Genomic DNA, 13245 nt, shown 5'->3' with positions numbered 1-13245 from the left:
CTCTTTTTTTCTGTTAATGTTATATACCCACAATTTCAATAAATTGTCCTTTAATTAAGTTTATATTTCTTTTGAAGATATTATCTGTTTTCTACTGGGTTCCTGACCAATAACAAGTACATATTATATAACTTATGTATGTATATGAAATTGCCCCAAGAGCCAATGATCTTTTAACTTAATGAATGCATTTGATATATTAACATCTAATTTTATTATATGGAGACAGAAAGATGAGTGGGCCTTTTTCTCTATCTTGTGCTTTCTTTCTTGGTCTGTAAGTGCTCAAACTAGAAGTTTAGGGGGAAAAAAGGGTCTTTGGCTGAGCAAATTCCTGCTTTACTTTAAAACTTTTATTTTCTAATCCATTTACTAGTAGAATAGAATAAAATTGTATTCCCTTCACCCCAGAAAATAATGCACCATAAAACAGCAACATCTCAGTCACATTTTCCAACTGATAGATAATAAACTTTTAAACTATGTGCATCTGCACCTGAAAACCTCCATTCTTCACAATTTATCAAGATACCTAGACATTGCTATTCCCCAATTCTCCCCATTGCCTAATGTTCCAAGTGGTCATATAAGCAGAGCAGAAAGGAAGTGGAATGCAAATTGCACCCTTATCTCTTAGTTTAATGCTGTGCGCCTTCTCCTGGGAGCCAGTAAAGGAGCCAGAGCCCAGAATTCTTCCATCAAATAACACCTTAACTCTTCACAGCAACTCCTAAAACTTCCATACATTTCTCAATGTCAGATATGAAACTTGGTCTTTTTTCTAGAAAGGTCTCTTTTCTACATCTCTAGTTGGCATTTAAGAACCTCAAAGTCTGCTATAGCTGTAATGTAAAAGCTTTTTCCTACAAAATGCAAAATGCCAAAGTGATATTTACAGAACTGTAAATATCTTCTTCATTGAATTTAACTATCATATGTAAGGGCAAGAAGTCACTCCTTAGAAGTATGAGGAAAGTTAGACCAAAGTCAAAGGGATAAAGTGAGTCATGGCTCGTTCCCACTACTGCACATGTCTCTACTGTGCTAAGTCAAATAGGACACAGGGGTGTCACAGCAAGACCCGAGGAACTACTCTTCCTTTAACACATGGAAACCTGACCTGGACATTGAAGTTTACCACAATTTGGAATATTTAAAAATGAGCATCTTTGCCTACTTGGGTAACTCCAGGAAACTGAGGAAGCTGAGGTAGGAAGGCCTCTTGAGCACAGGTATTCGAAGCAAGTCTGGGTGAAATAGCAACCATGACTTAACACTAACAAAATACAAGTGAAAATATGAATAGTCAGGAGACTTATCTGAGCATCCTCATTTGCAACTTGGGTGTAACTGTGTCACACAAAGATCATGAGAAGATACTGTCTGTCTCCACAGGAACCTCATTTAGTGCTGCCTCTCTTCTCCCTGGTGGTTTAGAAAAGAGGTAGACATGTTGCACAGAAACAAATAACATAGATCATACTGCACTCCATGAAAGTTGTATAACGTCCTGTGAGATGGGACAGTATGTCAGATATTGTATTTGCTGCCACATAATAGGGGAGGAAAGGCTGAGAGGCACAATTAGACAACACAGATTTGTGTCAGAGTAAATACAACAATGCAAGGCATCCACTTAGTAAGAGTCATATTTAATACATTTTGGTAATAAATCATGAAGTAATGACTTTTCTCCCAAAAGATGTGAAAATGGTGAAATATTATAAGAGTCCCCATTTTACAGATCCAAGAAAGCCAAATATCTTAAATATCTTCCTTATAGAGGCATACAGGGGAGCTCCGGGCTGCTTGGGTAAAGAATACCTACTGCCTAGTACTTATTGATCTGTGGTGAAGCATTTCAGACTCAGTGTTCTTGGAAAGTGATCCTTATATAAGGTATGTTCACGAGTGTGTGGTCCGATTGCTTTCTGTTTTATAAACTGGGTCTTGCTCAGCAGTCCACAAAAGATTGCAATAGTATCCTAAAATGGCACTTATCAAACATAAGTGTGTTATTAATTAATTGACTCATTATTAATATACATACTTACCCTCTATTATGCACACACTTTGCAGTCTAAAAAGTTACCTGTACATCTCAAATTATTTTCTTTATAATATCCTTGGCTTTACAAGAAAGTAGTAGAAATTATGTTGCTTTCGCTTTGCCAAACATTTCTATTCAGGACTTCCATTATGAGATTAAACTGGGAAATGAATTAACCAACCTAATATTGTTGACTCTGTCTTGATTAGACACCAGCTTTGCTAAGACACAAAAATAGTTTCAACAAGTGTAGCTATATTGAACACCAGAAAAAAATAAACTGCTTTCATTTTATTGACCTTTAGCCCCTTATTCTGCATTGGGCAGGCTGTTGATTACTGTTCTCTAGAAGAACAGAACTAGTGGGAGGTGTTTATATGAGAGAATTCATTAGCTATTTCACTCGTCCCCCACCTCAGCTTGTGAGCTGAAGAACTGAGGAGACCAGTAGTCCATCTATGCACAGAGCAGAACAAAAGCCTGGAGGCCTGGAAGGAGCTGCTGAAGCTCAGTTCAAAGGCTGAAACTCTGAGGTCTGATGTCCATGAGGAATGGCAAAGACAACGCACTCCTCAAACATTGAGTTTGCCTATGTGGCAGAGGGAGGCTGTGTTTTCTCCTTCCCCCTTCTTCCTTCATAGTGTGTGTGTGTGTGTGTGTGTGTGTGTGTGCACGTGCGCACATGTGCATGCGCAGTACTGAGCCCTTGCACTGCGATACATCCCCCACCTTGTGTATATGTTTAATTTTGAGGCGGTGCCTTTCTGAAAAACAGGGCCTTGCTAAGTCACTACATAATCCAGGCTGGGTTTGAACGTGGAATGCTCCTGCCTCAGACTCCTAGAGTGTTGTGTTTACAGGTGTGCCACTACATCCAGATCAACTCCTTTCTTTCTATACTATCACAGGGTTTGGCCCACGCAGAGGGCAGGCCCTCATTGCAGGTCACTTCCTGTCAGTCCTCTCCAGAAATGACCTCAGGGACACAGCCAGAAATTTCTTTACCAATGTCCTAGGCATCTCTCAGCTCAATCACCTTGACAACCAAGTGGATATGTTCCTATTCTTAAATTCTCCAAGTAACACATGCTCTTCAAAATCCGATGAATACCAGCCAGTATACTCTTTACAAGAATCACACCTATACTGTAAATGAAAGCATAGAGTAAAAGACATATTCAGGGACACTAGTCAGAAGAAAGTTCATATAGTTCTATTAACATCAAACAAAGTAGGCTTTAGGGCAAAAATGACTTCAAGAGATATTGATCACTACATAAAAATAATAATCTCAAATCACAACTATCATCATTCTAAACATGTATAGTCTTAGTAACAGCTTCCAAATCAGAAAAAGAATCAACCATTAAAGGTGGCAATTGTTAATATAGCTGTCTTAATAGCTGAGGAATTATGTCAACCAAAGAGGAAAGGAATAAGAGGAAGTTTACTTACATCAATATAAATGAATTTTAGAAGCAGAGCAATAACTAAAAAGTGTATTACATGGAATATAGATCAGTGATTAAATAAGACGTCAGACTAAAAGGAGGAATTAAGGGTATTTCCTAATGGAGGTGGATTTTGAGGGGCTGGGGGTCAATTAAAAAGGTCTAAAAGTAATTATGTTGATGACTGCACAATCTGTGACTGTACTAAAAACTAGAATTTTATACTTTATAAAATTTTATGGCTTGATTTCAGACATGTAAATTATATCTCAATAAAAGTTTTAAAAATACTGCAGAAGAATAGCCAGAGTATATTGATTCTATGCATTTTAAAATTATGCTGCAGAAAAAATATGCGTAAGTGCAAAGCCGAAATCCTACTGCCGCTGATCTCCAGCTGAGACTCAGGCAATGCAGGGAATGGCTACGGAAGCAGCAGGGAAGGAGGCGTTGTAAGCACGCTTGGGTGCCTGCTTCGCAGCACATACAGTAAAAATATCATAATGCTCTATCATTTTGGTTGAGTGATTCTGTGACCTATCATTGTACTTTAAAACATTATACATGTTATGTTCTTCCACGTGTATACACTGTTTCACAATTTTAAATATGGGTAAGCCTAAACTGGCTTCAAGCCAATTCCAATTATTTGCCTACTAAATTTGAGGTTAAATATGGTACATTGTGCCCTTCACACATTATTGCACTTTATGCTCACAAGTAACTTAGTTGGGGGCTCAAATATTAACATCCCTCCTTACATATGAGGAAATAAAACAGAACAAATGTCTACTTGAGTTGGCTTGTTACAGTCACTGAATGGACCTGTAAATTTTTGTTGGAGGCAAAACTAACCCATCTTCAGATTTTAGTTCAGTGCATTTTCCAATACAACCAACTCTTGCTTCGTTGTTCTTGTCTTCATCTTTCCCCTCAGTAGAGGAAATAAAAATGATTAACAAAAGCATACTGCTGCTGACTGAGTCGATGCTGTCAGCCGTAGTCTTAATCCTCATTATTTCATTTTATCCTTAAACAACTCTGCAAAATGGTGTTCATGTCCTGATTTCACAGAGAAGGAAATGGATCAAAAGCATATTTCACCCACTTGAGCTTATGAACATAATAACTGACAGACAAGATTCTAAAGCACGGAGATTATATGGCACCAAGGCCAGTACTTCTGGTCAGTGTAGTTCATACAGAAATATTGCTACAGTCAGGAGAGGATAAGAAAAGTCATATAACTGATATAGATACACATTTGGTGTATGTAATTGACCATACTTAATACACTAAAACTGGTATGTCAGGAGATCAGTTTGCCTTTATATAAATAAGGGAGCCACTATAAGGGATACTAACTACAACCATTTCCAGATGCAGGAGTCCCTAAATGATTAACATTACTGGTCCTTCTTAACAGTGAAATTTCTAAGCATCACTTGTAATAGGGGTAGATAAGTATTATCCCCTCTTGGTGCCTAAATGTATTCATTTTAAGTTGTAGTTTAATTAAGATCCTCAAAGAAATGTCATGAATGTGAATATGTGGTTGGGAAGCTGGTGGGGGACAGCTTTTGGGACAAGGAATCATCAAGGTGAATCGAGGCGTGCATATATCCCCAAATCTAGAACACACCAACCTTCTGAGAAATTGTTTGATTGTGAGCCATGCAGGAATACCTTCCAATGTATGAATGGTTCAAATGGGATATTTGGCTTCTGAGGGTTCACAATTATAATACAAGAATGTGCTACCTTACCCATCCTGAGAGACAGTCACTATTAATCCTATGACAGTGCTGAATATCGTGCCTAAACTTAGGTAAATCAATTTTTTTTTTTGGTGGTACCAGGAACCGAACTCAGGACCTTGCACTTTCCACGTAAGCACTTATTCCACCAAATTATCTCCCCTGCTCAGAAAATCAAATTTAAACATTTAGTATTTGAATAATTTCTAATTACTATTTTCAGTTTGTGAGATTCACCAACATATCTGCAACGACACTGGTAAGTTTCAACCTTGTGTGGGGTGGCTAAGGAGCCCCCCAGCCCTCCCATCATCCTGCGCCGTGCAGAGGACCAGCACATCCTCTCCATCTTGAGAGTAGAGTGATGCCTGGCGTTCTGTGGCACACGAGTAGCGTCCCACCAACAAAACATCAAGACTTACACTTCACAGACTTTCTGTGAAGATTTATATGATCCCTTCAGAGCCACCCAAATTATTTAATCATTCTGACATAATGAAACGGTAATGAAAATACATGACTATACAAAAGCCATAGAATTGTTTGTTTAAAAAACTATACATGAAACTTGGGGATATTGTAGTCTGTATATTAATAAAGATATTAAAAATCATTTTGTGTTATAATTCATTAATGACTTTTTGCAAAAAAATAATTATTTTTGTAAAATATCTATAAGGTATACTTTTGTTCTACAATGTACATGTGCAGTTTAATATTGCTGTTTCCTAATGCATTTCATCAATTAAGACTTTTATTAATTAACACATTTTAGTTCTATTTGAATAGTCTAGAACATGAAATATGAATATATTAAAAGATTAATAAGAAAATGTAGAATTTATATAAAATGGAATACTACTATCCCAAAAGGATGGATAAGCTTGAGTCATTTATGTGAAAATGTATGAACTGTGAGACCATGATATTGAGCGAAATGAATCATACAGACATGCAAGCTTAAAGATAGCGTGATTTCTCTTTTAAGTGGAAAACCAAAATATCAAAGAGCAAAATAAAAGATGCATTATAGGGAGGAGAGAAACAGACCTTATTCATATGGGAAAGGGTCAAATAGATGAAGGGAGGAAGGGAGAGAGAGGGGAGAAAAATGGTTTGGAAAGACTGCAATGTGTCGGGTCCATGTGCCAGCTGCTGGGGGAACACGAGCTGCTGGGGGAACAAACACCAGTGGAAGTCACGAGGAGCATCAGTCTTGAATTTCACCATGGGATGAGAAAGATGATGCAAGGTACAACTTTGAAGACAGAAATTTTATTAGTCCCTTTAAAACACATTCATGTATGTTTGGGTAAAATGAATGTATTTACATAAAATGATTCTAGAGCTAAAAGAAAAACCATAGAGTGTTGACACAAAGTGAGACTTTGAGACAAACCTGTAGGACTGACTAAGACAGAAAGAAAGGGCATTGTGATGTGACAAGACTTTTTGTCATCAGATCACACTCCCTTCTGGAACTTCTTGTTTAAAATATTGAAAAAAGTAACTCACTTCTATGGAAAATTCTAAGTCTATAATTTTCATACATTCTTTAATTGTTCCTTTTAGATCCAAAGTGTCCTATTTACTTCTGTTTTTTCCATGACACAAAGAGAATATCGTGCATCTTAGTTACTTTTCTCACTGGCGAGACAAAATACCCAACACCTAAAGTTAAAGAGGAAAGTTTTATTGGCTCACAGTGTGGAGGGTTCAGTCCATAATTAGCTGGCTCCTAGGCAGAGTGGAATGGCAGAGGGACACTGCAGAGGAAACAGGCCATGGCAGGCAGAGGGCAGGAGGAAGCAAAAGCAGCAAGCGACCAGGGACCACAGCAGCCTTCTTGCTCTTGTGGTGCCGTATTCCTCTTGCCAGGCCACCCACTCTCAAGTACTCAGCTTTCATGCTTAGGGTGAGCCTTCCCCCTCCACTCCCAGAACCATGTCAAGTTAATCAGTGGACTAATTTATTAGTCACACACTCTTAACCCCAGCATCACACACTCTCGATCAAGCCACTTCTGGAAAATCCCACCTAGGAGGCTTCGGGAACATCTGGATATAAGCCATAAAAGGAGGCATTGGTGTTGATTTGTTGTGACTCAAAAGGCACAGGGCAAAGGAACAGCCATAGTATTTAGGTTTTTTCTTCTCTTCTTTTTAATTTCTTACAACTTTTCTTCCAATTTTTCATGCATATATCTGTTAATCTAAACAACTAATTTAAAGACAATGCTATGTGATGCAACACATTGTTGAGTTTGTATGATTTTGTTTAGTGAAATTCTGTATCATTTATTATTATCATTATTATTAATTATTATTTAAGGTTTTCTTTTAGAAAGTTTTTTTTTTTTTTTTTTAATTTTCCGGAACCAAGGATTGAACTCAGGCCCTTGCACTTGCCAGGGAAACACTTATTCTACTGAGCCAACTCCCCAGCCCCAAGAAAAAAATTTTTAAAGTCTTAAGCCACACCATTTAATATCAATTAATAGCTCCTTTGGCTCCTCAGATTTGCAAATCGCAACTCAAGTTCTTATAACTTTAGGCCTTGATTTCGTTTTTAGTAAAATGAGAAGAACCTTGGGTTCCTGGCAATTCTTTTAAATTTTGGGTTCTACTACTTTCCAGCACTGGAGGGAACACACCTGCCTGGGAATTTGCAGAGGCTGTGATTTGTGAAACAAACTGAGTGACTGCAGTGGTAGTTCTTGATGAAGATATGAATCCCAGCAAATACAGATTTTGTGGACAAAGTTGAGGGACAGCTTCAGAACCATGGAAACACACACAGGCACTTTAGCACTCAGATCCTGTGCTCCTATGACCTCAAAAGCTCTTCTTGTGGGGCTGCTTCACAGCTTGCGAATGGTGAAGGCGGAGAGCTAGGGAGAGAGCACAGTGCCAAGTGGGAAGCATTTGAATAGTGACATTGATCAAGTAAGAAAAGTAACCATTTAATCTTCTTGCACATCCTTACTCTCATAGCATGAAGAAGTACATTCCCAAGTAACAAAGCATGGGTCTCAAGAGTGCTACGTATTAATATTTTTCTTTGTGTCCCAAACAATGCTTCTGAAAGGTACCCTTGAATTTGGGTGGTATACACAATATTTCACATGATCAATAGAGACATTTTTCAATATTACACAATTTAAATTACTCTTAACATGCATACTCCTGGGGCTGGGGAGATAGCTCAGCTGTCTAAGCACCTGCTGGCAAGCACAAGGACCCAAGCTTGACTTCCAGTACCATATGCTATGCTAGCCCCGGAACCCCAGTCACGTGGTTTGGGCCAAAACACCAGGTATGGTAGCACATGGCTATCATGCCACCATTAGGGAGGCTGAGACAGGAGGATCACTACAAGTCCAAGCTGCGTAGTGAGTCCCTGTAATAAATAAAGATTTATTTTAATTAAAAAATATGCATACTCCTGGGTCTACATGTATTAAATTGACCTTGTTAAAATTTATTAATTTTATAAAAATATTCAGCCCCTTGTCATAGCTTGGCTGAGCTGCAGCCACTTCTGCCATCATAGAAACCAGGCACACAGGACAGCTGCACAGACATGGTGAGACCTGCCTCCCCTCTGCCTTGCCGTAGCTTGGCTGAGCGGCTGCGGCTGCTGCCACCCTAAATTCTCACATCAGGCAAGCAGAATGTGCCCAAATAAACAATCTTATGCTGCACCTCAAGAAAGAATAAATTAAATTGATGAACTCCTAGCCAAACTTATCAGAAAAGGGAAAGAAAAAAATTCAAATTCATGCAATAAGAAAGAAAAAGGGGGAAATCACTGTGGGTCCTACAAGATTTCAGAAGACCATAAATACCTATTTACAAAACCTTTACTCTCACAGGATAGCAAACAGAACAAATGGAAAGATTCCTAGATACATATAAACTACCAAAGCTAAATCAAAAATATATAAAAATTCTGACTAACCCAATATCAGTGAATCAAATTGAAAATGTAATAATAAAAAAGAAAGTTCTATGAACAAAAAAAAAAAAGAACAGGTCCTGGTGCATTTGCACCTGTATTTTATAAGAAATTTAGAGAAGATTTAATTCCAACTCTTCTCAAACTCTTCAGTGAAATTGAAAAGGAAGCAATTCTCCCAAACTCACATATGATTTTGATACCAAAACCAGAGAAAAACCAAACCAAAGAAGAAAACTCCAGGCCCATCTCCCTAACAAACATAGATGCAAAAATTCTCAATGAAATACTAGCAAACAGAATACAACAAATCATCAAGAAGGTTATGTATCAGAACCAAGTGGGATTCATCCGAGGAATGCAGGGATGGTTTAATGTACCCAAATCCATAAATGTAGTGCACCACATAAACACAGACAAAGCCAAACAACACATGATCACCTCAACAAATGCAGAAAATGTTTTTGATGAAATGTAACACTCATTCATGATTAAAAACCCCACAGGAGAGCAGAATAGATGGTCTTTACCTCAACCTGATAAAAGCTGTGACGAACCAACAGCCAACATCATATTAAATGGACAAAACTTGAAAAACTTCACTTTAAAATCAAGAACAATATAGTCATTGGATGAAAGTGCCTGCTTAGGAAGGTACAGGGACTGCAGTTTGATCCCCAGCATGCCATGCCAGCCCCATCCCTGGGGTACACTGAGATGGCAACCAAGACTGGGTGTGGTGGCACAAGCCTGTACTCCCAGTGCTTGGGAAGTTGAAAACAGGAGAATCACTATGAGTCTGATCTGTGTAGTGAGACCCTTGGACCTTGTAATAAATACAAATTAATTAATTAATTAATTAAAATAAAATCAGGAATAAGACAAGGATGCCCACTGTCACTACTCCTGTTCGATATAGTTCTGGAAACATTAGCCTGAGCAATTTGACAAGAGAGAGAAATAAATGGAATGAGTGGAAAGGAAGAAGTAAAATTGTTATTATTTGCAGATGACATGATATTCTATATAGAAGATCCCAAAAGCTCTACCAAGGGACTTGAAGATTTAATAACCAAATTCAATAGCCTAACAGGATACAAAGTCAACACTCAAAAATCAACAGCATTTCTATACATAAACAATGAATGCACCAAGAAAAAGTTAGGGAAACTATATCTTTGAAAATAACACTCCCAAAAATGAAATACTTAGGGAGTAATCTCACAAAGGAAGTAAAAGATTTATCCAGTGAAAAGTATAGTACTCTGTAAAAAGAGATAGAAGAGGATTTCAGAAAATTGAAAAGATATTCCTTGCTCCTGGATAGGAAGAACCAACATTGTGAAAATGGCCTTGCTCCCAAAATTATTATACAGATTTAATGCAAACTCAATCAAGATATCATTAGTATACCTCACAGATCTAGAAAAAACATTCCTAAAATTCATCTGGAACCAGAAAAGATCTAAAATATCAAAAGCAATCCTGGCCAACAAAGGAAAAGCAGGAGGCATCACAATCCCAGACTTGAAAGTATACTACAAAGCTACAGTGATTAAATCAGCAAAGTACTGGCATAAAAACAGATCTGAGGATCAGTGGAACAGATTAGAAGATGCAGACACAACTGCAAACATACTCAGCCACCTTATCTTTGACAAGGGGCCAAACATGTTCATTGAAAGAAAGACTCTTTCATAAATGGTGCTGGAAACACAAGATTGTTTCTAAGAAAGCATAATTTGAATTTAATGATTGAAATTTGTCATTTCAATTTTCCATTCTCTTATCTTGGAAAAATATTTATGTTTAAATTTATGCCAAATTTTTTCAAAGAGAAAATTATAAGAATGGGCTTTAAAAATATTTTAGCAAAATATATGTAACAAAATTTCACATTTTATCATTTTTAGTGCACAGCTGAATGGCATTAAGTACAGCCACATTTGTATAATAATCCTTCCTGTCCATCTGTAGAACTTGTTGCCATCCCAGGGGTTCTGGCTAGCTCAGTCGGTAGAGCATACGAACTTGTTGCCATCCCTAACATCCTGCAGTCATTAAATGATAAGTCCATATTCTCTTTCTTACAGAGAAATTAGCTTATATTTTAAGTTCAAAAGTGAACTACTCTATTTCTATTATTATATTTTTATGCTTCAATTGGTAATATTTAATTTGGCATGTAAAAGGGCAAAACAGGAAATACCTTTGCACTGAAACTCGCAAAACCAATAACTAGAACTGAGGGTGTGAGTAAACAACAAGGCGATAGTATCCACTACTGATAAGTCAATGTCAACAACAGAACATGTGTCTGGGATAGATAAAGCTGGCAAATGAGGCATTATAAATATTTAGTTACTAATTAAAACAATATATAAGCGTTATGAGATTATCATCTAATTCTCAACTTAAATAGATCAGTTGAAATGTTTTTTATTTATTGATACAATTACTGATTGAATATATGAAAATATAAAAAAGAGTCTGTCACATGGTGTCCAGGATTAAGGATCCGAAGCTGGTCTTTTGCTCCCCCGGGAGCTAAGCAGTTGGCTGGGGTTCTGCGCTTCCCTCCTCCACCTGCGCCCGTCAGTGCCAAGGGAAAATGTTACATGTAAATCATACTTTGTGAAAGTGCATGTGTTTCATACCTTTTGTAAAATCCATTTCACCTGGATAAAATTATTTATTTATAGGCTCTTTACTTTAGAAGTTGTTAAAAAAGAACTTTCCATAGTCAGGAGATGCATAGTTAAAAAAGAAAAAGAAAAAAAAAGCTTTCATTTGAAAACAGAGCTCCGCTGTTCACATTACGGGAGCCCTGGGTCGGGGCGTGCTCTGCCATCGGTCTGCGGTGCGGCTGCCGAGGACCGCCCGCCTGCATGCGCCGGCACGTGCCACCCTCTGCTTCCTCCTTTGCCCCGGGTGGAAGCCAGCAAGTCAGCGACTGATGCTGACATCTGTTTTAACAGAAAATAAATCACACAACTCAAGGATTCTTGATATTCAAATTTGCTGGAAAATACCTGCTGTTTGAATAACTAAAGAAAAATACTTAACTCATATGCTTAGTAATTTTATTTTCCCCTTTTAGGTATAGTTCCTTTTAACTAGGCAATAATTTTTTTTTTTTTTAACATTTACCCATATGTTCCCTTTTGTAAGGAGCAAAAGAAGGAATTTATTTTAAGGTATCAGTAAAATCATATTCCAAGCATTATCTGGGGTGTTAGGCATTTTATTTTGTTTTCTGTTTGCTTTTGCTTTGTAAAGGTGTGTCCCACTTTCCCTCATAGAATGAGATTGTTAAAATAAAATGCATGCAGCAGGGACCCAGTGACAAAGGGTGTCAGCTGTAGAGGAATAAGCAAATCAAGTGTATTGAAAAGCCAAATACATCAAAGATTTATTTAGTGAGAGATCTGAGTTACTGGGTCTCCCCCCCCCCGAAGATATTGTTACTCTGAAAACAAATAACACATACACACTTATTTATTTTTTTGCTTTTCAGAGAATAACAAATATGAAGCTGTAGTCCATTCCTAGGGCTGGCCAAATAGCTCAGGGGATTAAAGCGTCTGCCAGCAGGCACAGGGACCAGGGGTTTGATCCCAGGGCCTGTCTTGGTGGTGGCACATGCCTGTAACCCCAGCTCTTGGGAGGCTGTAAACCGGTGGATCAGTACGAGTCTGATCTAGTAGTGAGACCCTGAACACACTGTAGACCCTTCCCTAAAATACAGAAATTACAAAAAAAAAAAAAAAATGAGTAGCCCATTCCTAAAGGTTGCAGAGCTGCGTGGCTGGAAGAACTGAGAAGCGCCTCGCACCTTTACTCAGTTTCTTGTCTGCTGATCACAACCTGAGGTCAGGTTTTCTGAGTGAGATGTGTATGATTCACAATGTCATGAATGCTAAACACAAAATCTGAGACAAACAATGTGACTTTTATAGTCCATGAAAGAAGTGTTTGTTCACACTGAAATATTCAATGCTTGTTTTGTGCACATGATGTTCATTTGGAG

Source organism: Octodon degus, unplaced genomic scaffold, assembly GCF_000260255.1.
Source record: "Octodon degus isolate 3935 unplaced genomic scaffold, OctDeg1.0 scaffold00125, whole genome shotgun sequence".
Lineage (NCBI taxonomy): Eukaryota > Metazoa > Chordata > Mammalia > Rodentia > Octodontidae > Octodon > Octodon degus.
The sequence above is the reverse complement of the archived record's forward strand: the minus strand, read 5'-3'. Positions refer to the sequence as shown.